Source organism: Sciurus vulgaris (genome assembly GCF_902686455.1).
Source record: "Sciurus vulgaris genome assembly, chromosome: 12".
Classification (NCBI taxonomy): domain Eukaryota; kingdom Metazoa; phylum Chordata; class Mammalia; order Rodentia; family Sciuridae; genus Sciurus; species Sciurus vulgaris.
In genome coordinates, this window is record NC_136473.1 from 52,620,331 (window position 1) to 52,644,352 (window position 24,022).

Genomic DNA, 24,022 nt, shown 5'->3' on the forward strand with positions numbered 1-24,022 from the left:
ATTACACAAATGGTATGCCTTTACGCCATGTACAAACAAACAAAAAAAAAAATAAAAAATAAAAAATAAAAAATAAAAAAAAAATAAAAAAAAAAAAATTCAAAAACTTAGCTGTGTTCTGTGTTCAAAATAAACTCTATTTTCTATTCCAGGGTAATCATGAGATTTCTGAGAGAAGTGCTGAAGAAATGTTCCATGGAGAAGAAGAAGGGTTGAGAACCCAACAACCGGACCACAGTGTGCCCCCTTTCCTAGAACGACCAGGGAAAGCCCCTTTCCCTTGTTTCTCGATGCCTCTGGGTGCCACTGTTAAAGCAAATGCAGTCTGGGTACCTGCTCAAGGAAGTATCAAAAAACTTTACTTAGACTGGTGTTTTTATCAGCTGCTTGGGGTGGGGGCTTGGAAAGAGAACGTTGGAATATTCTGGAAAAGCAGTTTGCCTAGGAAGAAAAGCACAGAAGGGAATAATAGTGGCAGTAATGTAGGGCGAAACAACGTGCCTTGGGGATAAGAAGGAGCCTGTGACCCAAGAAAGCTCACAGCAGTGCTTGGACAGGCAGGGTGTAAAAATGCTCCTTGGCCTAGATGATCAAGAGGCATAGGGGAGAGGTGATCTACAGAATGTGTGTTCTTTCAGATGCTAGTACCCCGAGTCCCACTGTGCCCATTTTAAAGGAGGGAGGCCACCTTTGCTATTTCTGAGACACTTGCTATATTCCACCAGCAGGCATGCCAGGACCTGGATGATCATGGGCTAGTTCCCAAACAAGTGCACTAAGGGGCAGAAAGCAAATGAGTCCCACCGCCAGCCAGCCCTGTGCTCTGTTAGATCACATGGTTTGTTATTTCACATTCTGGTTTATATGACACTATTTTGTACACTGTGAGTGCCTAAAGGAGACTATGGGAAGCCTGCGACAGGGAAATGATGAATGTACTAGTAAAGAAGAGGTATCATATAACGTTTTTTAAATTGGTAGGAATGTTAGTTTTAATTAGAAAAGGGGTAAATGGGGCATCCAGAAGAGGAAAGGGAAGGAAAAGAGAAAAAAGTAAGGACTTTTTGTCCATTTATTTTTATTTTTTGGTACTGAGATAGGAGATATTTAAAAATGAAATCAATCCTAGTGGACTGTCCCTGGGAATGGGGGTGGAAGTGTGTGGTTCTGTCCCATGGGTGTCACCCAGGAGCTCAGACCGGGATTCCAGGATGGACCTGAGGGGCTCCAGAGAAACCTACCAAACAGGAGTTTCCAGCCTTAGCCTGGAGTTCCTTGGGTTTTATTTTGCTTTGTTTTGATCATGGAACACTAAAGTTAAAGAAAAATAACACTGGGAGAACAAAACTCAAAGTTGATCAAGGACCTAGGCATTAAACCATAGATCCTGTGCCAACCAGAAGAAAAAGTAGGCCCAACTCTCCATCATAACAGCTCAGGAACAGATTTCCTCAATAAGACTCCTAAAGCACAAGAAATAAAATCAAGAATCCATAAATGGGATGGCATCAAAGTAAAAAGCTTCTTCACAGCAAAGGAAGCGATCAAGAACATGAGCAGAGGAGCCTACAGAATGGGAGAAAATCTTTACGCCTGCACTTCAAATAGAGCAATAATCTCCAGGATATAAAAAGAACTCAAAAAACTTAACACCAAAAATCAAATAGCCCAATCAATAAATAAGCAAAGGCATTGAACAGACACTTCATAGAAGAAGAAATATGAATGGCCAATAAATTTATGAAAAAATGTTCAACATCTCTAGCAATTAGAGAAATGCAAATCAAAACTACACTGAGATTCTATGTCTTTCCAGTCAGAATGGCAATGATCATGAATACAGGAACAATAAATGTTGTTGAGAATGTGGGGGAAAAGTTTCACTCCTACATTGGTGCAACCACTATGGAAGGCAGTATGGAGATTCTTAGAAAACTTGGACTAGAACCACCATTTGACCCAGTTATCCCACTTCTCAGCTTATACCCAAGGGACTTAAAATCAGCAAACTACAGTGATGCAGCTCAATTCATAATAGCTAAACTATGGAACAAACCTAGGTGCCCTTCAACAGATAAATGGATAAAGAAAATGTGGTATATACACACAATAAAATATTACTTAGCTATAAAGAAAAATGAAATTATGGCATTTGTCCTTAAATGGATGGAACTGGAGAATATCATGCTAAGAGAAATCAGCCAGTTCCAAAAAACCAAAGGTGGAATGTTCTCTCTGATATGTGAATGTTAACCCAAAACAAGGGAGGGTAGGGAGGGGAATTATAGAAGTTCACTGGATTAGACAAAGGGGAATGAAGGGAAGGGGAACATAGGAATAGGAAAGACAGTAGAAAGAACGGGACATAACTTTCTATGCACACATATCAATACATGACCATTGTAACACTCCACGTCATGTTCAACAAGAATGGGATCAAAATTGTAATGGGTTGCATCCCATGTATGTATACTGTGTCAAAGTACACCCTATTGTCATATATCGAAAAACAAATAAAAAAAAAACTTACACTGCCATTGAAAAATAAGTACTTCATTAATTGTATTTGCTCATTTTTTTAGGCAGGATAATGAGCCACTGAGTTTAATTTACCTAGGAAACATTGTAATTTAATCATATATAAGACTGATAAAATGACTACAAAGTAATATGATTTATTTTCTTAACAGAAATTCCATAAAAAGAATTAAATGAAAATTAAATGTCTTAATTAAAAAAAAAGTCAGGATAAAAGTAGTCTTCCTAAAGAAAAGTCAGCTGATCTTCAGAGTATATTTGTGATCATTACATATATATGTATGTAAATATGTGAAATGATTACACATGTGTTTAAATATACTGATAGGTATGGATATGATTGCTGAAAATGTAAATTTGAAATTTTAACATTCCATTTATTTATGGCATTACACTGTAGGAGAGATGTTTTTGGACAACTGGATTGGCGGGGGATTTATGCTGAACAAGTGCAACATGAAATACAGCTCTCAAGCATAACTTGTGGATACTTTGTTTAATGATGTTGATCTTTTAAATCTACATATGTTCCCAGACTTGCTAATGAAAATGAAAGCTTTTTGGGTAACTAAGGTAAAGAAAGCAGTGGAGGCAGCCGTGTAGAGATGGCCAAGATCTCAAGTTGGGTTGCAGAAGGATGTGCTCTCCTTCCAGAGCCCCTCAGCTCTGGAGGCTTGGTGCCGCACATGAGCATCTGAAAAGAGGGCAGTACACAGATGAAAGTTCTGGTTTTGGACCTGGAGTCTGTGAACCAATCACAAAATAAGCTGAAATGAGAAGATGGAGAAATATCATTGATGGAGAGTTTTAAAGTCTCCTGACCCTTGGAGACATGATAATACGAAGAGGCAGAAGCCAATGTATCACCAGACAAAAATAAACATACTTGGCACCAATCTCCAAGGAACTTGGCAATTGTTTTCAGGCAGGTCACTTGAGTGGGAATTGCCATCGCTGGAAGTCCAATAGAATGTGCTAGGGAACTGGAAAGAAAATACCCGGTTCCACTTTCAGAGGCTGGGATTTCATTGGTTTGGGGGCGGGGCCTGGGTAGCAGAACTTTTTCTAAAACTCGCCAAATATTTCTAATGCACAAAGTTGAGGATTGCTACTTATGGTGTTGAAAAAAATACTGCAGAAACTCATCAGAGATTCTTAAACTGATTAATTTGCAAACTACTTGGAGTAGAACAAAACATTCCATAATCAACCATTTAGAAATTCTCTGTTCAGTGTAAAATACCTCATGGGGTTAACAGGCAGAAAGACTTTCGGCTCATCAAAATATCAGTGAGATTGCCTGTGCAATGCAAAATAACCTTACTAGGGCCAGATATTGTCTTGACAAATGTCAGGGTCATGTGTTGGAGGCTTTTTTGCCAGTCTGTGGTGCTATTGGGAGGTGGCAGAACAGAGGAACCTCGAGAAGGAGGGGCCTAGTGGGAGGAAGGTAGGCCACTGGTGGCATGGCCTTGAAGGGAATATTGGGACCCTGAGATCTTCCTCTCTCTTTTCTTCCTGGCAGCCACGAGACAAACAGGTTCCTTCACCATGTTTTCCCACCATGTTATAATGTGTTGCCACAGGCCCAAAGCGATGTGGCTAAACAACCATGGACGGAACTTCTGAAACTGAGCCAAAATAAATCTTTTTTCCTTCAAGTTCTTTTATCTTAGGCATTTTGTCACAGCTGATTAAAATGACCACTCAGAAGACCCCAGAGCACCTGGATTACATTAAGAAATGTCTACACTTTTGTTGGGTAGGATTCAGATGAAGGCAGAGTGTTTTCATAGCTTTGGAGCCTTGCTTGTAGGCTAGATACTCTTGGCAGAAACGATCTCATTTAATGTACATATTTGTTTGCTCTGGCCACATGGTCTTCTACACCTCTTCAAACACACCAGCCATGTTGCCACCACCCTTCTTCTCCCCCCCAGGAGTTGTCGTCCCCCACATACCCAGGGCTTCCTGAGTACAATAGTTTCCCCTTATCAATGATTTGATTTTCCACAGATTCAGTCTTGGTCTGAAAAAAACTAAATGGAAAATTCCAGAAATAAATAATTCTTAAGTTTAAATTATTTATTTCTCAGAGTAGCATGATTAAAACCCATGCTATCCCACTTCACTCCATCCAGGATGTGACTCATCCCTTTGTTCAGCACATCCATGCTGTATACACTACCCGCCCAATAATCACTTAGTGGCCCTCTCAGTTATCAGATTGACTGTGGGGATGTCGTGATGATTGTGTTTAAGAAACCATTATTTTACTTAATAACAGCCCCAAAGCACAAGAGTTGTGATGGTGACAATCCAGGTGTGCCAAAGAGAAGCCATAAAGTGCTTCCTTTAAGTGAAAAGATAAAGTCTTCCACTTACTAAAGAATAAGAGAAAATCATATGCTGAGGTTGTTTAGATTCACAGTAAGAATAAATCTGTGAAATGGTGAAGAAGGAAAAAGAAATTTGGTAAGTGTTGCTGTTGCACCTGAAGCCATGAGAGCTATAGTGCTATATACACAGTTAAGATGGAAAAGACACTGAAGTATAGAGTTCAATACTATCCATGGTTTCAACCACTGGGTGCTGCAGAAGGCTTCCCTGACACGTAAGAGGAGACTACTGTACCTGACTTTAAGTTGCCACCAGTCCCTCCCTCTCAATGTTCCCTTGCTATCATCGTACTACATTTTCTTCCTTCCACAGCATTTTCTACTCTCTAACATGAATTTACCTGCCTGTCTGCTCATCTATCTAGATTATTGTTTATTATCTTCCTCTCTAAAATCTAAACTCTACCAGGCAGGCATCTCTCCTCTCACCCTCGACCAATGAACAATAACTCACCATGCCTGTCATTTATTAAGTAGTCCATGAATATTTTTGAATGAACAAAAGATTTGATAATGTTATGGTAAATTATTATTCTATTACTATTTTGATGAATGAAAATCTTTTTTTGTGCTAGAAAGAAACCCTTTGTTTTTTGTTTAATTAAAAGAGCAAACCAGAGGAAGGAGAACTGAAAACGAAAGAGAAAGGAAAAACACTTCAGATGGCTGATGATACTGCCATCATTACAAAATATTTTACTTCATGGAAATATAAAGGCCACATATGAGGCTTGCAAGGCTGAGGCTCATTGATTCTGTCTCCAGTTATCTTCCCAGCCCTCCCTTTAAGTTAGTGCACTTTTCTACTTTTCAAAGCGAGAGTTGATAGTCACCTCCCTCAATTTATCAAAAGAATCTGACATTACAAAAGTAGTGGCATGTCTTTGAAACAGAAAACCATTCCTGACTTGCATCCAAAATGCTTTAAGGATGTTCCACTGCCTTGAAGAGGTAATGGACCTCTCTAATATTTATCAGGAGTTATTTTTATAACAGTGGGCACACAACAGAGATCACATTAGTACATTTTGCTGGCAATGCCTGTGGCCTTCCTCAAATTCTTTAGGTGTGTGGGAACTGCTGTGCCCATTCAGAATTCAGCAAGTGAACCTTCCAAAATCCTTAATCAGCAAGAAAGCACATTAAAATATTTATTTTTGCTCCCAGTGTAAACAGCAGGGAAAAATTTGCATTTTTACAAGGTTTCCACTCTTCAGTGCTAAACATTTAAATGGCCTCAGCACATAGGATCAGAGGTTTCCCATATGGTCATAAGATGATTATGGCCGGCAACGAGGAGGCAGAAAAGTCATAGATGAACTGCTGAAAAAATAATAAAGTTGACAAATGTAACATGCTCAATGCAGGATACTGTGAAATCTTTATATTTTCAACAAAGAAAGCAAGCACATCCCTGCAGAGTCAGATCATGACATTCAAGCATTAAAATCTTTATTTTCACCAGATGTGTAAAATGGGAAATAAAATTCTGACAGAGAGAAAGGGAAACAAGATCAATTTCAGTTCCACCCTCCCCTTTACAACAAAGCAATTTGTTGTAAATTCATTTGAAGAGGCAGCACTATTTTTAAGTAAATGAGAGCTACTTAAAATGTAAAAAGAGCTCTGAGTCCAAACCTAAGATATGAGAATAAATCTAGATACTGTCAGATCAGGTGAGTATAAAACAAGATGGTTACATTATAATGATCAAAGGCATACTGCATTTCCATTAAAAAACTAATTTGCATGCTAAGCAAAGGCAATTCAAATTACTTTTTGTTAAAAACAAAGTAAGTGGATTTGTGGAGGACTTGGTGCTGATGAAATGTTTATTGAATACAAAGCTAGATGTACACTTCTAGAAAGTTCTCCTAAATCCTCCATAAAAACATGTATGAGCCCTAGGTGATTATTTTTCAGACTTCTAAATATTTTGAATTAACTCTCCTTACATAACAACCTGCTGTAATACTGAAGTTGAGGTCAAAGTGACTTAGGATATATAGGGGCATTTAAAAAAAATGAATTTGAATCCTTTCATTCTAACACGCAAGGACATGGTCCTCCACAAACCCCAGACCTTGCTATTAGCTAACCCCTTTTCTCACACCTGGAGGGACCAGGACCAGAGTGACATAGAAACCAATGAACAGAACATAACCCACAAATGGACACTTCAGGGGTTTACCTTGCCCCTGTCAATCCTGCAGCTCTCAGAACTTACTGGGAACTCTTTCAAAATTACCTTGAGAGCCAACTATAATTCAGTCTTCTTACATTATAGTCTCATAGCATTTCTGATTAGAAATAAAATTACCCATATTGTCCATGCCCTATTTTTTTTTTTTTAATGTTTGCTGCCCTTGGGGCTCAGAAAAGGCTACCTCAAATACTGGCACTTTGATAGGCTTAATAACCTTAAAAGCTGGCTCAGAATCAAGGTCCCTTTAACTTTGTCTTATTTCTCCTTGTATTAGTTAGCTTTGCATCACTGTGACACTATACCAAAGAGAAATCAACTTAAAGGAGAAAAGGTTTATATTGGCTCATGGTTTTAAAGGTTTCAATCCATGTTCACCTGGCTACACTGTTTTTTGTCTCTGGTGTACAACATGGCAGGGGGAACATGGAATGAAATTATTCATCTCATGGTGGTCAGGAAGCAGAGAGAGAGAAAGAGAGAGAGAGAGAGAGAATCACTTTTACAAGAAAGCCTCTCCCCTGAAGCCCATTTAGCTAAGTCAGAGCCTCATGATCCAATCACCTCTGAACACTGCTGTACTGGGGACCGAGCTGCACCTCAGTAGACCCCACCTCCTAAAGGCTCTATTACCTTCCAATAGAGCTATGGGTTAGGGACCAAGCCTCCCATTCATGGGTCTTTATTATGGACTTTTAGAATTCAAACTGTAGCAGGAACCAACATTTTGTGTGATTCCTACTGCTTCCTAACCCTAATCATTTGGAAGTTTCTCAAGTACTCTATAGCCCATTCCTGAGCCTTGGGGAGCACAGTGTTTGAATAACTATTCCAAGGGAATATGCCATATGCCCCCAAACCTGGCACATATAATGTTATTAGGTGTCTTACATAAGTTATCTCAATTAACCCTACTGTAACCCTCTGAGGCAGGCACTCTCAAACCCATTTATAGAGGGAAAAACCCACCATCAAAGATGCTAAGTAACTTGGCTAAAATGAAACAGTGACAGAACTGAGGTCCAATGTTTATCTGACTTAAACATCTATGCTCTTTTAAGGTACCTTCTAACTCTCCCTTCACTTGCCCACTGGTTCCCAACTCTTTAAGTTGCACAAATTGTAAGAGGATATTTTTTAATGCATATTTTTAAGTCAAACCCACAGAGCTTCTGATTCTTTGGATTAGATTCAAACCAGGAAAGTGCAATTGAACAAGCACCTAGGAGACTCTAAAAAGGCATCTAGAAATATGCTTTGAGAAACAGCTGGTTACTTAATCACCCTGTTCATAGTTACATTTTCCCCTGAAATGCAAATAGAATTATGGCCATACTCTTGTTAACTGTTTAACAACTTCCAATTAATTTCAAATCAGAGTCCAAATTTCTAATCCTGGTGTTTATGACCTACATGTGGTCACCATGGTCTTATTTGCCTCTTCTGCTTCCTGTGCTTACATTCTGTACTCCCGTCGTATGGAGCCAAAGGCTCACTCTACTGTGGCAAAGTTTATCTTTTCATATCTTCAAGTCTTCACATATACTATGGCTCTTATTTAGAGATTCTGGAATTGTTGAAATCCAGTTACATGTTCTGTCATTCCCCTAGAGTTAGTGGCTCTTTCCTGAAATTCCCTAAAATCAGAATATCCTTCATTTTAGCATTTTTTTATGCAATGATGCACGTGTTTCTTAAATCCTCCATCTCTCACATATTCCTTTTTAAAAGATAATCTTTTATAGATGCATTATAATTGCATTATAATTGTACATAATAGGGGGCTTCATTATCATGTACTTACACATGCACATAACATAATTTGGTCAATTTCATTCCCCAGTACCTCTTTCCCCCTCCCACCTGGTTACCTTCCTCTATTGTACTGATACCTCTTCTATTTTCATGAAATTCCCCCATTTTTTCTTAATGGCAGAAACTAATGATAATTCCTCTTTCTGTCTTCAGATTTAATACAGTCCTTTATTAAATACTGACTAACTGGAAAAAGTCAATCAATCAATTTAACTTTGGCAGATAATCCTAAAAGTTTAAAATTTCTGTGGCTGTTTGGGTATTTTTCATATGTGTTAATGAAATATATCAATTATCTCAACCTTTTGGTATTTCACAGACTCATAATTTTTAGAGGAAGAAGGAATTTTGGAGATCACCTTTGATGATCTCCTCATTGTACAGATGGGGAAACATAAACCAGGAAGCATAAAGTGACTTTCCCAAGTTTCCTTAGTAAGTTCAATGGAGATTTGAAAGCTTTTCTATCCCTAATTCCATTCTCCTTTCTTGCCATACCACTTCTTCATTCTTCTTCCTTTTTCTTAGTTTATAATTTATTGAGTATCCCTCTACCTGGGGCACTATTGGGACAGATATATTATCTCAGCATTATATTTCTTTATGCCTACTGTCATCAGCACTTAAGACATGAAATGCACTGGCACTGTGTCAGCTGTCAGAAATGCAAACATTAGTAAGGCAAGCCTGCAGTCTAGCAGTGAAGATGGAATAGTATGCAATAATTAAGATGTGATCTCTCAAGTGTTTGCATTACTAGCCTAACCAAATGGGCAACTCTTCAACATGGCAGACATCCCTAGGATTAAACATGAAATGAAAATTTGATGATAATATATACAAAGGACAAAAGTCACTGCTTTCCTCTTTCCTAAATATGTAATAGGGACCAAAAGTCAATCAGAGAAATGATAATAAAACATACATGTGCATAGATTTGTCCCAGCTCACCTGTTGTGGAAATGCAAAAAAAAAAAAAAAAAAAAAAAAAAAGACATTTGAAGGAGGACCTGTTACCCTTTCATATCCCCTGACTTCCTACAGAGAATAACAATTATTACCTCTAAGAATATGACTATTAATTAATGCCTGAACCTAAAAGGAGACACAGGAGGTACAAAGCAATATAATCAATCTGTAACACCATATTTCCAGGCTAGAATGATTCACACTTAAACTAAGTGCAACTTTGGTTGTTAAAATACCCGTTGATTCAACTTTCATTAATGTGAATCAAAAACCAAACTCATTCATCTAGGAATATTTTTAGAGCTATATTTGATGCTAATATTTTGGGAACTCTAGAAAGTCCTATGTCCAATATTCTTACTACGTTAAAACATCAACATAGTAATGTTATGCTGCTTTTTATTATTTTTTTTAACAATATAAAAGGAAAGAAAAACAAACTCACAAAGAGTCCCTGCTCAGCTCAATATTGTAAACTGAATTAAATTCAGAAGTTTTTAATAGTTCACCTTTCTAATGGGAATTTTCAATAACTTCAAGGTTCTTTTTAAATTAAGACTCTTATGGAGACTGGTTAAATTACTGGAAAAACTAACACTTGGTGTTCCCCAGTAGATAAAACTTATCATTGGAAAGTGATGGGCTGCATGGTAACCAAGGGGATGGTAACCTCAAAGGAACCATAGTAGTCCAGAGCAGCTTGGAGGGCTGTCTGGGGTGAAGCCAAGAGATGGAGACCAGAGGGAAGGCTGCACCCAGCAGAGAAAGCAACAGATATGAAGGTACTGAGGCCTGCAGGAGCTCAGTGCTTTTAGGACCCAGTAAGCCATCTGGGCTGACTACAGCTTTGGATGGAAGTTGGTAAAGGAGGGGGAGGTCAGAAGAAGGAGCAGGTGGAACTGGAAGGGGACTTGAGTCTCCTGTGTAGCAGAGGAACTCCCCAGGACTTCAAAGAAACTCAACCTCTGCCTCATGTAGAAAAACAATCTTGTGACCCAGTCCTTCAGATGGATTTTAGGCTATTAAAAAATACACAGTGCAATGATTTATATTTTAAAGGTTTACAAATTTCAGAAATAGACTCTCCTCCCATATACTACTCCTGGTATTAAAGTCAGTGGAGAAGTTCCATCAGTCAGCAATGTTTTCACTGAAACAGTCTCTCTCCTCTGGGTATTACCTGTGGTGGGTCCTGGGGGAAGCAGGTTGAGACCTTAGGACCCTTGCCTTCTTGGAAAAAGAAGACAGAAGAGTGAACCAGGGCCTGATTAGGGAAAAGTCTCAAGGAAGGGAAATCCAGAGAGAAAGTCCAATGCTTTGGTCAGCAGAGAGTATTACCCAAACAAACTTTTTGATTGGCTGTAGTCATCTAGATCCAACAGTCTTCCTGAAGCTCAATTTTAGGACTCAATATACTTGTGCTGCTGTGTAGCTCAGTGATAGAATGCTAGCATGCACAAGGCTCTGGGTTTGATTTCCAGCCCCACACCACACAAACACACACACATATACTCACACAAGCACAAATCTTAAAGCTGAGCCAAGTACTGATGGCACACACCTATATTTTCAGCCACTCAAGAGACTGAGGCAGGAAGATAAAAAAAAAAAAAAAAATTGAGACCAGGCTGGGCAACTTATTGAGACTCTTTGTCTCCAAATAAGAATAAAAATGGGTTAGGGATGTAGCTCAATGGCAGAGTACCCCTGGGTTCAATCTTCAATACTGAAAAACCCTCTCAGCAGGTTCAGGAAATGAAGGATATCTGTATCAACAGCTGAAAGCAAATGATAAAAGGTGCTTATATTGCTGGACAAAACAAAGGCAAAGAAGTAAGGCAGAGTCTGATAGGGAGGTGTGCACTGGAAGAAACAGTGATATATGTTCACTCAGACCTTGGAGGGCAAATTGCGTTGAACAATGTAACAAATGTCATGGCTTTGCTCCCTCCTCTTGGTTGGGCAGACCTCATGACATCAGCTCTAACTTGGTTCTTTCAGAGCATAAAAATAAGGACAGGCAGACAGACTGGAGCTGAGCTGAAAGAGATCAGAATGTGCCATCACAAAGTATGCCACTTTGGCATGTTGACTATTTTGAGTTGAAGGCCACTAGAATAAACAGACACAGAAAGAGAACTTTTTGGAGATTCTTCTGCATGATTAAGAGCAGAAACTTCAGAGAAATGAGAGTTGCCATGAATCACATATACCAGGGAAATTTCATGGCCATGAATGGCAGAGGAACTGGGTACTGAGATGGCTTCACAGAAACAAATTTTACTAAATAAACTTTATCGTCTATTAGTTTTCTTCCATTATTTACCTTCCCACATTTACTGTCCCTAACAGTTTCAAACCCTTTTCTATTGTTTTGACACTTTCCACAAATTCACTGCCCTTTTGTTAAGTTGGTACATGTGTTACTCTGTAACCAAAAAAATGACAAGAACAACTTAGAGGAGAAAGTTTACTTGGGCTCACTGTATCAGAGACTCAGTCCACAGTGGGCTGATTCCATTGGTCTGCGGCAGCACATCATGGCCAAAGGGCTTGTTGGAGAAGTGTTGCTCAACTCATGGTGGACCAGAAGCAGAGACGGGGAAGATGAACCCTTCCAGGCCATGACCCTAGTGACCCACCTCCTCTAGTCATTCCCCACCCACCTACAGTTACCACCTAACATAGGCAGGGCTGGTGAGGTTATAGCTCTCACAATCCAATCACTACGCTTCTGAATATTCTTGCATTAACACAGGCACTTTGGAGGGACACCTCATATCCAAACCATAACAGTATATACGCCTCCAAGATGACCATCTCTTCTAGCATTTTCATTTCATTTCTATGAGACCATTCCCATATGCATGTGAAATACATGCATGTGAAATATGCATGTGTTAATCGATTTGTCCTTTGTCAGTTAATCTGCAGGACTCCAGAAACTAAACCTAAGACAATAAGAAGAAAGGGGACTTTCCTGTCCATGGGATTCAGCATACTCCTCTGTTACTAAATGGGTAGATTACTGAATCACTTTACACCTATCATTTCATCAAAGAAATCAGGATAATAATATCTGCTTTCTTATAAGAATCTACAAGATAACATTAGGTACCTGATATCATCACTGGCATATTAATGATACACAATAAGTGATAGCTGTAATGACACAATGATATCCCCAAACTGGTTATTTGTTGTGAGCTACAGTCTGCCTTTACCTGGATATCTAGTTCCAGATTCTTTATGTGGTACAAACTGACTACCAGGATATGCATAGAGGATATATTAGGTAATAATCAAATTTTAATATCTGACTCTAACATCTGTTATTAGTAAAAAAAAAACTTTGAGAATTGCATGAAAAAGACAAGAAAGCATCTACAAAATAGTTAGATAATTAAATATCCCAACCTGCAATATTTTCCAAATATTGCTCAGAGTAAAGTACTTCATTATGATAAGACACAGGCCTGATCCATTTTTAAATTATTGGAGGTAGAGATCATAATGAAAATTCACCTCACAGATGCACAGATGATCAACGTTTTGTGAGAGTAAAACATGTTAATAATTACCTATGAATATATTCTACAATTTGGTATTTCTAATTTAATGGAAAAGACAGGTTCAAAAATCTCATTATATCTCTCTGATAAATTAGATTTGCTATGATCGATGTCATAATAATACATGGTATTATTTATTTTGTTGCTATTATAGTTATTATTATGACTACTGGTTGCAGATGTTTTTCTATGGTTTAGTGGATCCTCTACCAAGTCACACGTCTCCTGTTAGGCAAAGGATATGAACAGACATGTCACAGATAAAGGAATAGATATGGCTAATAGTGTGTGGAAAGATTTTTAATATCACTCAAAAATTTGTGAAAAATCACTTTCTTTTATTAGATTAGCAAAGATAAAGAATTTGGTACTATACAACTTTGGCAAGAAATTTTACATCTTAATAAGGCAGATACTTTGGAATGTAATTTGTAGGAGTAGGGATATAGCTCAGTGGTAGGATGCTTGCCTACCACGTATGAGGCCCTGAGTTTAATATTCAGTACCACAACACAAACAACAAAAAATTTGTATTATCTATCTATCCTTTGATCTAGCATATCTATTTCTAGAAATATAAAGATACTATACTATACATAGCTAGATGTATTTATATAAAAGTGGACATTGTGGCATTTCTTATTATAATAACAACAGAACAAAAACACAATCCCCAGAAAACCTGTATTTCCTTCAAAAAAAATAGGAGGCTGGCTAAATTAATTAGATTATATTCATACAAAGAGTGCTATGTGGCCATGGATCTATATGTCTTAATGTTTAAGGGTATCTGGGGAAAAATAGTTCAAGGTACAAAGCATGTTCATATGCTCCCATTTGTGAAAATAAAAAAGGGACATATATATATAAATATACACAATTCATAAGCCCATATGCATATATTCATATAAAAATAGTTTCTGGAAGGACATACAAGGACTTGTCAGCAGTGTTCACCTCTGGGCAAGGCGACTCAGGATCTACAATGGGAGAGGGGATTATGTCATTGTAATCTCACACTGTTTATATTTTTGTCATCTGTATATATTCATTTTTCAATTGCATAAAGTTATATGTTTAAAAAGTGAGGATTTAACAGGATATCTTGGAAATATGGGTGCAATAAAGGAAATGAATAATGTAAATCTAAGATGATGAGTTTTACAGATTAACTGTGAGGAAAGAGATCTCTGATCCATACGTTTTTCCTTTTTAGCTAAAGAAATTATTTGCTTTAATTCACTTTTTATAAAACTCAATGGAATATATAACACTATTGACACCATAATTGTACTCACAAACCCAAGCAGGTTAAATGACCAAGTTTGAACAGTAGATGGCTGAGCTGAGACACACTCAGGTCTCTTGGACACCAAGCCTGAGTCTGCTTTTGGGTGTTACTTACACTCTTCACCTTGATCTCTGATGCTCAGCAGGGGTCTGGGCATTGAAGCCTCTTAATGGCTTGTTATGGTTCTGGCCAACCACTTTCTATCTTTGTAAAAGTTTCAACTGTGATTTATATTAAAATGTGACATTACTGGCACTGGACATTTTCAGTCTTTGGGAGTGTGGCTTAAAAAAAAAATAAAGGAATCATACAATACCTCAGTTCTTAAAGCACTTTTCGATTTCTTAGACATTGACTATCTTGTCTCACAAGAGTACAGAAGGGAAGTTAACATTACTTTACAAATGAGAATACTGATATTGATTTTAGATGAATTCCTTAGCTTAAAGGGGGCAGGTATGAGACCACCCTTAAGTCTTCTAAATCCAAGTTCAGTGTTCCTAACACACCATTAAATCAAGTATGAATAATATTTGAAAACTAGCTTCAGACTTGCTGTTGAGGTTTCTTTGTAGAATCTTTTATTGTTTACACCATGTCTTAGAGATTCCTAGTTCAAAGTTTCTAGTCTGAAACATCCTTAAACATTGCATTCCAAATTTGCAAGCTGTTCTAAATTTCAAAGGTTTCCAGTTTGGGAAGTAAAGTTCCAGTGAATTCTTTAGCAGCTCTGTCTTTGTTTTTCTCAGTATATTTTCTCAGCATATATTTTTCTTAGTGTATTTCTGTGATTATGCCAATTGAATTAATGGAAAGTTCTGAATAGAAAAAACTTTAATTCTAGATTTGTTTGTAAAACTTCAGAATATCCATCAGGCACAGCAACATAGGTTTTCTTTTCATTTTCCTTCCTAAATCACCTTTTTGTTCTATGCTCTCTATTGTCTCAAGTTTAGGGTTGGGCCCTCCAACCTTACTTTGTGAATGATTATGCATACTTTGGGTCCTTTCTGACAAGGCAGCTAAGAGGCCATCTGCCAAAAAGACTTTTGTACTTTCTGTTCCCAGTATTATTTGTGATGATCTGACATGGCTGTGCCTTTGGTGAACTTTTTGAGAAATATATACCACATTCAAATAATCTTTTTGGAGAACAAACCTGGCAACAGGAAATGTCAACATCATTAGTCATATATTAAGTTTCATTAAAATCAAAACTTTGGAATAATTAGCTTCTGCTGCTTTCCCAAGTAGTAATTATAGACCATCAGGAAGTGTCATGCTCTCTCAGATTTCCTCCTCTTAAACATTAAATGTTAAAGATAAAACATTATTTTTAAAATAATATTCAAGACTTTTGGCTATGGAAATACAAATATTACCTTCTGGATATGAGACTGACCAAATACTTCATAATTCAGGAAAAATTGTGAATGGACTCAATGGTGAAATGAAAATATTAATACATGTCATTTCATATAAGAGTAAACTTCAAAGCATAACATAAAAATATGTGTATTTAAATGTTTGGGACTTCTCTTTTCCTTCATTAAAAGTTAAGCTTTAACCTTATTAAATGTTATTTGTTGAATGCTAGTTAAAAGAATTATAGTGTTAGATTATTTTATTTCATTTCAGCAATTCCTCAGCAAGTTTCTAACTTCTTTGATAGTATTTAGGTATGTAATCTATAAACTTTATAGTCTCTCCTCTCATAATGCTGTTACTGCTCCAAAAGAAAATATACTGTGAAAGCATAACAAATTGATCTACATCAGACATATTATCTCAATGAACAGTATTGTTCCAGTAATTTATACTTATTTTACAAGGAAGTTGTTGCCTATGAAAAAAGAGTAGCTACTTAGTATTGATGTAGGAGGTACTTTACAACACACGCAAAGAAAAAGTAGACTTCTTGCTCTCAGAATTTTGAATCCAGTTAGGAATACAATGAAAGGACCGAAATGTTAATAATACCAGTGGAAGGTTAGTTTCCATTACAGAAATGGCCTCGTATTTGTAGGAAGGGGACAAAGGATGAAGAATCCAAGCAGACTGAAATTCTTGAGCCCAGGTCTCTGGTAGAATGAGAAAGCAGATGTCCTTAGAAGAGTAGAGTCTTAGAAAGAAAGCCGAGAAAGCAAATCAAACCACACTGAGATATCAGCAGTGGCATTACCAAAAAAGACAAGCAAGTGCTGTGGAGGATGTGCAGAAAAGGCAACTCTTACACGCTGTTGATGGGAATGTAAATTAGTACAGTCAATGTGGATAAAAGATTGGAGGTTCCTCAAAAAATTAAAAACAGAGCTACCATATGCTGCTGGATATATATCTAAAGGAAATGAAGTTGGTATGTTGATAAGTCATCTGGACTCCTAATGTTGATTGAAGGATGGTCCAAAATAGATGACAAATAGAAAACAACCTAAGTGTCCATCAATAGATGAATGGATAAAGAAAATGTGGTATATAAACTCCATGGAATATTAGTCACACAAAAAAATGAAATTCTGTCCTTTGCAATGACATGGATGTAATTGAAGATCATCATGTTTAGTGAAATACCCCAGACATAAAAAGACAAGTAGTGTGTGATTGCACTATATGTGAAATCCAAAAAGTTGACCTGAGAATAAAATGGTGGTTACCAGAGGCTGGGAGAGTAGGAGGGAGAGAGGGAATAGGAGAGTTGATCAACAGGTACTAAGTTGCAAATAGACAGGAGCAAGAAATTCTGGTGTACTATCATACGGCATGGTGATTATATAGAACAATAATGTACTGTTTGTTTCAAAAAGCCAGAAGAAAGAATTTTGAATGTTTTTACCAAATAGAAGTGATAAATGTTAAAGGAGATAGATATGTTTACCCTGATTTAAACATTAAACAGGGCATAAAAGTATCAAAACATTACATAGTACTCCATAACTATAAACAATTTTATCTTTCAGAGAAAAATACTTCTAATTTAAAAGAAAAAAGGTAGTATTTTTCTCCACTGTGAATCTTTCTCACTTTTCTGCCTACCCTCCAGTCTCTTCCAAAATGCAATTGATGGTGGCCGCCTTCCTTGCTTCAGCAAGTTCTGACACAGCCTTTGCTTTTTCTCATCCAGTTGTTCTCCATTTATTTCCTTAGGATTGTGTGGATACGGGGCTAAGCCTGGAAAGGGCAAGGGACATCTTTTACTTCTGAGATAAAAACAGGAAGAGGGAAGGATGAGTGAAGACACTCGCAGGGATTCAGAGCTGGAAAGAAAGCAGGAGGAGCTGAGTTCTCTAGGGTTGTTGCCATCTCCACCCAGGTCATTTCTAAACAGAGGAAAGTGGAGCAGAGTTCAGAACTGAGGAAAGACAAGAGAGGGCAGCAGGAATAAAGGGATCAAATGGCTCACTTCTATGTTGAATACAGTGGGATGATTGCATGAGCCCCAGAGTACAAGATCAGCCTTGGCAACAAAGTGAGATCTCTAAAAAATAAATGAATAAATATATTTTGGGGTGTGTCAATATAAGCATGGTGGATCCAAGTTCATGTAGATACAAGAAAAACTGTATAGTTTAAACCTAAGTATGTACTTTCTCTCTTTCTTTAGATTTGAGAAAATCAGAAGAAAACCAGGTACTGACATTGATAAAAGGGAAAACACATCAAGGCAATTATCAAGGAAATATGTGGATTGAATTGGAGAAACTGGGACAGGGTGTAAAACACAAAGCTCCAGAGCCAGTGTTCGCCTTTCCTTCACCAATCGTCACTCTTATTCACTAGTACACCGGAACTCCATTTGCAGTCCTGCACTGGGAATTTACCTGTAGTCTCAGGAGCCCTGGGCTTCCAAATTCTTCTTTGTTCCTCTGGGTATGGGCAGGGGAAAGTATACATTTAAGTTTTTCTGTTTCTTTAAATAGAAAAGTGCTCAGATATCAAGCAAGGAGTCCAAAATCAAACAAAGTCTTCTAAATTTGGCAGCAGCATTCTGATTTTAAAACACAGTTGAGACAGGGGGTGTAGCTTGGCAGAGCACTGACCTCATAAGTGAAGGGCCCTGGCTTCTATCCCCCAAATGCAAAAAAATAAATAAATAAATAAGAACAGGGTTGGAGGTTGGGTAGGGTGCTGTGTCCCAGCTACTTGGGAGGCTGAGGCAGAAGGATTGCTTGAGCCTAGGAGTATAAGACCGGCTAGAGAGACCCTATCTCTAAAATATAAACAAACAAACGAACAAATAAATACGTGGTTGGGTGGGTAAGGATGAAGCATGGTGGATCAAAGTTAATATAGATAAAGGTGAAATGTCTAATACAAAAAATGGAAAACAATTATCAAGTTTTCCTTATTTTGGAGCAAAGGTGAAACTTGAAAGGAAACTACAAATACCGGTAATCAACTTATGTCCCTGGGTGAAAATAATAACAGCCAAAATTTACTGAACATTTATCATATGTCAGATACCATGTGTGACAAGTACTTGCATTAACATACCAAGTACTTACAGAAATCTTTCAAGTCCACCTAAGTATATATAGGCAGCCTCAGGGCCCTGTCTTCAAAATAAGAAATAAAAGGGGCTGAGGATGTGGCTCAATGGTTAAGCAGCCTTGGGTTCAATCCCTACTACCAGAAAAAAAAAAAAAAAAAAAAAAAAAAAAAAAAAAAGAATGGAGTGAGATGATGGTTAGGGGCACTAGTAATCATAAAATCACCAAGTTATGGGATGTGTGCAATCTGAACTGGCAGTTTAAGCTTTCCTTATGTATCCAGCGATGCCCCAGAAACCACTGACAGTTCCCTAGAAGAGACTAGAAAATTTGCCTTTCACCATCTCAGGCAGTCAGGTGACATAGAGATTTAAAGTCACGGGAGCTGGATCAAAGTTAAAAACACACTGGAAAATGTGAGAGGTATAAGAAATCCAGGACCAAGACTCAAAGAAATTGGCCAAAGTCATTTAATGAGGTCAAAATATCTTGGCTCTGAACCTAACAATTGAGGCTGGCTAAAGGGGACTTTGAAGGGGTACAGTGATATGAGCTTGTAGTCTCAGCTATTCAGGAGGCTGAGTGAGGTAGGAACACTGCTTGAGCCCAGGGCCAGCCTCGGCAACAGAGAGAGAGAGACTCTCTCTCTTAGAAGAATACATAAATAAAAAGGCACTTGAAAGCCAAGTTAGGAGCAGTTGGTATTTTATAGATTTGGTGGAATTGTTAAGTGAGTACAATCATTTTGTACTATTAGTACAGTAATTTATAAGCAAAATAATACAAGGGGGAGAAATAAAACAAGCCAGACAAAAAAGACATGACTGTTTTATAGGGAGATAACATTATTTAGAAAGATGTAAAAAAGTTGGGGAAATGTTGAGTGGGCAGTATGATTCAGAGTACAAATCCTCCTGAGGATAGAGGTTAGTTAATAGAAATAAGATGAATTAAAGTAATATATTTAGAAAAGAGTACATGGATGGAGGAGATCTTGGGAGAGGTTGTCAAAATAGTGAGAAGACGCTGACAGGTTGCAGAATGCCAGTATTCTTTCAACTTTCAGGAAAAGGGAGAGCCATAAACATGGAGGGAGTTTAATTACCAAGTAATAAGATTTTAGCAGAGAGTGAACTGAGCATGCAGCACTCTTTATGGCAATAATACCAGGAGGAGACAGACTTAACAACTGAGGATCTGACATTTGAGCCTGGTTAAAAGGGACTCTTGAAGAGAGAGAAAGCTGTACTTCAGTGAAGTCAATTGTCATTGGAAGATGAGCACCATGTGAGGTACCATCTTGAGGTAAGGCCTCAGAAGGACTCTGGGAAGTCAGTGACAGGAAAAGGGGTGTGGAAATAGAGAAAGGACTGGAATTTTGTACAGAATGTTGAGGTGAGACTGGCAGGCTGGTGAGCATCTGCAAATAAGCAGTGCTTTCTCCTATGAGTCTACTTCCTCCCCAGTATACTCAACAGGCATATCTCTGCAAGCCTCATCCTTTAACCAGGGCCATTCCTGCTGGAAGAACTGAGAGCCGAAGAACAGTAGAACTCTTCTCTACAGGCTGACAAAGCTGTAGAGCAATAGCCAAAGCTGCTCAGAAGACAAGTTTGCATAGGACCGGTTTAAGAACTGGCAGCACTCTTGAGGCCAAAGACCCAAAGGGACACATCAGACTTGATGCTGTGGGAAGCACTGGAACATGCTAATTGTGGTCTAGCAAGTGGATAAAGAAAATTAAAATGAAAGGGACTGCTAGTACAAGGATGAGGTACGGGGAATTAAAGAATGCTTCTACAATGGCCAGACCGTAAGCAAAAACAGAACTCTGACCCACAAGCTGAAGCAACTGCCCAGGAAACCAACTCCTTATCTCCATTCACCAGCCCCAGAAGTCAGACTGCTCTATGTCAGACTTAGAGAAAATCAGGTCACTATCTCTGGTAACAATCTAGGGAGCTAAACAGTAACTTGTATGACAAAAGACTCAAAATGGCAGGGACTTGATTACTAATTACTGTTCTCTAATTTTTATGCCCACTTCCAATCAAAAGAAAGCTACATATGCCAAATATGCTTGCCCTAACCAATAACAAGGAATGCTCCACCTGTAGCTTGCCACTTCTAGCTTTCCCATATAAACAACCTCCAATCAGAGCACTTGTATCCCTTCTTCCCTTTAGGAAGTTTTCCCTGCCTTTGAGTCTCTGCAAAACACAAGTGATGGTGGCTTGCTAGCAAGCTCTGAATAAATACCTTCTGTTCTCACATGGTTGTTTTTGTATATTTCTACAGAACCAAAGACTAACATCAGGATAATGATTCAGGGTAAGTGGAGAATTACAAAGAATGGAAAGCTAGTTGGGAATAGAGCAGAAGGATTTCTGGAGTCTTTGGAAGGAATGGGGAGAAAATTAGCTATGGCTTTATAAAGTTCATTGAATTCTCCTAAACCTTGTGAAACAGACTTTTTAAAAAATATATCATTCTTAAGGGAAATTAAAACAGCCTTCATAACCCATCCAAGATGTAGCAGAGGAGTAAATCCAAGAATGGATTTACTTTTTCACTATTCAAGACATTCTCCCAGACCTCCTCTTACGTTGCCATTATACTTCCAACCAGGCAAATTGCCTGACAGTCTCATTAACTATATTGTGACTCTTCCTTCAGTGTTTTGGTGTTCTGCAAATAGGTGACAAATGAAATAATTCAATTAATATCTTGCTCAAGTTCACAGAGATAGAAAGTGACTACAATGTAGATTTGAATTTAGATCTTTCTGATTTCAACATCCCTGGGTCATTAATGGCATTAGCCTCGCTTGGAAGCAGAGGTTTGCTGGCAGGTAGGTGCAAAGACAAAGGTGCACATTAAATTTACTGATGTCAAGTGGTTAAAAATGATAATGTTAGGGTGCTGGTTAGTACATTTTCAAGTTACTAAGGATGTTGGTGAGGGATGGGACTGAGAGTTGGGAGGTCGGTTAGACACAAAAGAAGGTGAGAAAAAGTCCTGAAATTTGGAAGATGATGTTGCTTAAGATGATAAAAAGAGAGTGAATGCTGTAACAAAAATTTCACCAAATTAAAATGAAAATGACCCAGAAGAAATGGTGCAATATGGTGTGGGAACCAGATTGGGGTGTAAGAAATTACTGATATCCTACTTCCTAATCCTGTGCTTTGGAAAGAGGAGGAAAAGCAGGAGCCTCCAGGGGAGGAAGTTAGGGGGACACCAGATTCTATCTCACAGCAAACACGCAAGAAGCACTTAATAAAAGAACTGAAAATGTACAACTGAACTTTGGACACAGGGAAGAGGCTGTAGAAGGCAGTAAGATCCACAGGTGGCTGCAAAAAACTGGCTGCACAGAGAGGTGACATCTAGAAACTAGGGTAGTGATTTCAACTACTCCCAGGAAAGGAAGCAGGAGGATGGTGGTAATTAGAATTATCTTTCTAGAAGGAGGGAGATGCAGCATTGAATCATCAGAATTTCATTGTTGACAGAAGATATAACCAAACCCAAATTCTAGTTGCATAAGTTAAAAGCAAAAATTCAAGTGAATAATACCTTCCCCCAAATGAAAAGAAATCTAATTCTCAGGACCTCTCCTTTTTGTTGTAACCTACTAATACCTGGGAATGAGGGCTGAAAAAGTCCTAGATATTTTGTCTTAAAGAAGGTTTTATGGTTTGACCTCTATAAAATTGCTTTTGAGGTGCTGGGGTTTGCATTTAAAGTACCCAGAAGTCTTCATTATAAGGTGAGGTGAGAGAGAGAGTCAGAGTGTTCCTACTCAATAAATGAGTTACTGGCCCTTTGTCCATGGACTGTTTGTATTTCACATGTAATAAATAGCATTATCAGAAGATGACAGCAAACTGCTATTGTTCCGTTACTTTGCTTATTATTATCCCAATACAATTTTTCTCCCAAATTCAGCCTGGAAAATAGAAATGTATCATGAAGGAATAAAATCCAAAATGCATGCTGGTTTCTTTCTTGTATGCTTTGTTCTGTATATAATACTTGTTGCCTGGTAACTAGATTATAACGGATCATAGGTGAAAAAAAAAAAAAGTCAATTGTTTTATCAGGACATTTTCTATGCCAGAACATTTAACCTTAAGGCAAAATATCCAGGATAAAATTCACCTATGGATTATCAAGTTGCTGTTGATTTTGAGCTAGAAAAGATGGGCACTTAGACTAATGCTTTCCATAGGGTAAAAAAATCACAATTTGAATTCATTATAAGCTCTAATTGATAATTACTGTCATTTTGTGGCCTCAGTTCAAATTTGCAGCAATACATATTTAAAAATAGAGCTCTTATCTACCTACCCCTTCATAGTACTTTTTTACCTCCTCCCCTGTCCTAAAACAAAACAAGTAGCAGCTCAAGGAAGAGTTGAAAGAGGAGATCTATGGGGCTGAAGCTACCGTGATGGTTCTACCCGTCGGGAACAACCCCAGGGAAATAGTATTTAATATAACTGAAGAGACACAATGAGTCATGTGTCACTTAAGGATGGGGACACATTCTGAGGAACGTGCCCTTTGGCCATTTTGTTGCTGTCAGAACACCATAGAGTGCACTTATATAGTTGCAATGCCAACATGCAACATAATCTCATGGGACCCCTGTTGTTTACGCCGGTCTGTCCTTGACTGAAGAAACATGATTATGCAGTGCATGACTGTACACAAATAGAAAGCTGTTGGTAAAGCTGTTGTGA

At 38.0% G+C, this 24,022-nt stretch overlaps 1 protein-coding gene across 4 annotated transcripts in view; it reads right to left on the reverse strand.

Annotated features, from left to right (window-relative positions):
- Positions 1–24,022, reverse strand: part of PLD5 (phospholipase D family member 5) — a 406,765-nt gene that overhangs the window by 205,803 nt on the left and 176,940 nt on the right. The window lies entirely within an intron of this gene.